This window comes from Otolemur garnettii, unplaced genomic scaffold (genome assembly GCF_000181295.1).
Source record: "Otolemur garnettii isolate 467f Iridium unplaced genomic scaffold, OtoGar3 scaffold00081, whole genome shotgun sequence".
Taxonomy (NCBI): domain Eukaryota; kingdom Metazoa; phylum Chordata; class Mammalia; order Primates; family Galagidae; genus Otolemur; species Otolemur garnettii.
Window position 1 is genome coordinate 2,703,440 of NW_003852476.1, and position 2,783 is coordinate 2,706,222.

The window sequence follows — 2,783 nt, forward strand, 5'->3', positions numbered from 1 at the left end:
TTATCAAATAAACTACCTGTTTGTAAGCCTTTTGTCAGACTCTACTTTAACAAGCCTCTAGGCCAAAAAGAGTATGTCCCTCAGAATGCTGCTGTAAAGTTTGAATAAGATCATATTGTAACAATATGAATATGGCCAAGATGGAACAGCATAGATCCAGAAAAATATACTCACCTTAGATGGCTTTATTTTTCTTTTCATTTTATTGTTGGGGAATCATTGAGGGCCCAAAGGACCAAGGTACACTGCTTTCATTTGTTAGGTAAACTCCCTCTTATAATTGTGTCCTGCCCCAAGAGGTGTGTCACACAAGTGACCCCCACACTTTCTCCCTCCTTCCATTTCTCTGCTTCCCCATTCCCTCATCCCTACAATGTATTAGCATCAATTGTCCTGATATCAGAGTTGAGTACATTAGATTAGTGCTTCTCCATTCTTGTGATGCTTTACTAAGAAGAATGTGTTACTAACTCCATCCAGGTTAATACAAAACATGTAAAGTCTTCATCTTTTTAGTGGCTAAATAGTACTCCATGGTATACATATATCATAGTATGTTAAACTATTCTTGTGTTGGTGGGCATTTGGGTTATTTCCACAATTTGGTGACTGTAAATTGAGCTGTGATAAACAATCTACTAAAAATGTCCTTATAGTAAAAGTATTTCTTTTATTCTGGGTAGATGCCTAGTAATGGGATTGTAGGATCAAACTGGAGGTCTAGTTTAAGTTCTTTGATGATTCTCCACAATTCTTTCCCAAAAGATTGCATTAGTCTGAAGTCCCACCAGCAGGCTAAAATTGTTCTCTTCTCTCCACATCCAAACCAGCATCTGCGCTTTGAGACTTTGTGATGTGAGCCACTCTCACTGGGGTTAGATGATATCTCAGGGTGCTTTTGATTTGCATTTCTCTGCTAATTAGTGATGATGAGCATTTTTTTCACGTGTTTGTTACCCATTCATCTGTCTTCTTTAAAGAAGTTCTATTCCTCTCACTTACCCATTAATATGAGATTGATAGCTTTTTCTTTCTTTATTTATTTTGGTTGCTTAATTTGTGTTCTCTGTAGATTCTAGTTATCAAGCTTTTGTTAGATTCATAATATGCAAATATCTTTTCCCATTCTGATAGCTATCTTTTTGCTTTGGTTATTGTCTCCTTAGCTGTACAGAAGCTTTTCTGTTTAATTAAGTCCCATATATTTATTTTTTGTTGTTGTTACAATCGCCACTGGAGTATTCTTCATAAAGTCTTTCCTGAAGCCAATACCTTCAAATGTTTTTTTGTTTTTGTTTTGCAGTTTTGGGCTGGGGTTGGGTTTGAATCCACCCCTTTAGGAATATAGGGCCAGCGCCCTACTCCTTTGAGCCATAGGCACTGCCTACACCTTCAAGTGTCTTCCCCACATTTTCTTTGAGGATTTTTATTGTTTCGTGCCTTATGTTTAGATCTTTTATCCATCTTGAATCGATTTTAGTGAGTGAAGAAAGGTAAGGATCTAGTTTCAGTCTTTTAGATGTAGTTATCCAGTTCTCTCAGCACCATTTATTGAATAGGAATTCTTTTCCCCAATGTATGTTCTTGCTTAGTTTATCAGATATTATGGTGTTCTATTTGGTTCCAAATGTCAGTGTCTCTATTTTTGTGCCAATACCATGCTGTTTTGATCACCATGGCCTTGTAGTATAGCTGAAAGTCTGGTAGGCTGATGCCCCCAGCCTGGTTTTTATTACTAATAATTGCCTTAGCTATATGAGATTTTTTTCTGGTTCCATAAAAAAGAGAGGAATTATTTTTTTTAAATCTCAAAAGTACAATGTTGGTATTTCAATGGGGATTGCTTTTAATCTATAGATTGCTTTGGGAAATATAGACTTTTTTTATAATGCAATCATGGGGTACAGTGTGCTGTTTTCATATGCATTTTGAAATACTCTCATCGAACTGGTTAACATAACCTTCGTGTCATTTTCTTAGTTATTGAGTCAAGACATTCATACTCTGCTTTTAGAAAGATTCACTTGTACCCTTGTAAGATTAACCATAGAGGTGACTCCACCAATCTCCCTCCCTCCCCCCATCCACTCCCTCTCCTCCCTCTCCCACCCCCTTCCCATATTCTAAGGCTATAATTGGGTTATGACATTCCTATAAAGGCTACGAATTAGTTTCAAAATAGGGCTGTGTACATTGGATATTTTTTCTTCCATTCTTGAGATACTTTACTGAGAAGAACATTTTCTAATTCCATCCATATAAACATGAAGGAGGTAAAGTCTCCATCTTTAGGGCTGCATAGTATTCCATGGTGTACATATACCACAATTTATTAATCCATTCATGGGTCAGTGGGCATTTGGGCTTCTTCCATGACCTAGCAATTATGAATTGGGCTGCAATAAACATTCTGATACAAATATCTTTGTTGTAATTAGATTTTTGGTCTTCTGGATATATACCTAATAAAGGAATTGCAGGATCAAATGGCAGGTCTATTTTTAGTTCTCTCAGTGTTCTCCTGATGTCCTTCCAAAAGGAATGAATTATTTTGCATTCCCACCAGCTGTGTAGAAGTGTTCTCTCTTCTCCACATCCACGCCAACATCTCTGGTTTTGGGATTTTGTGATATGGGCTAATCTCACTGGGGTTAGGTAGGACCTCAAAGTAGTTTTGATTTGCATTTCTCTGATGATTAAGGATGGTGAGCATTTTTTCATATATCTGTAGGCTGTAGGCCAATCTTCTTTAGAGAAATTTCTCTTCAAGTCCCTTGCCCACC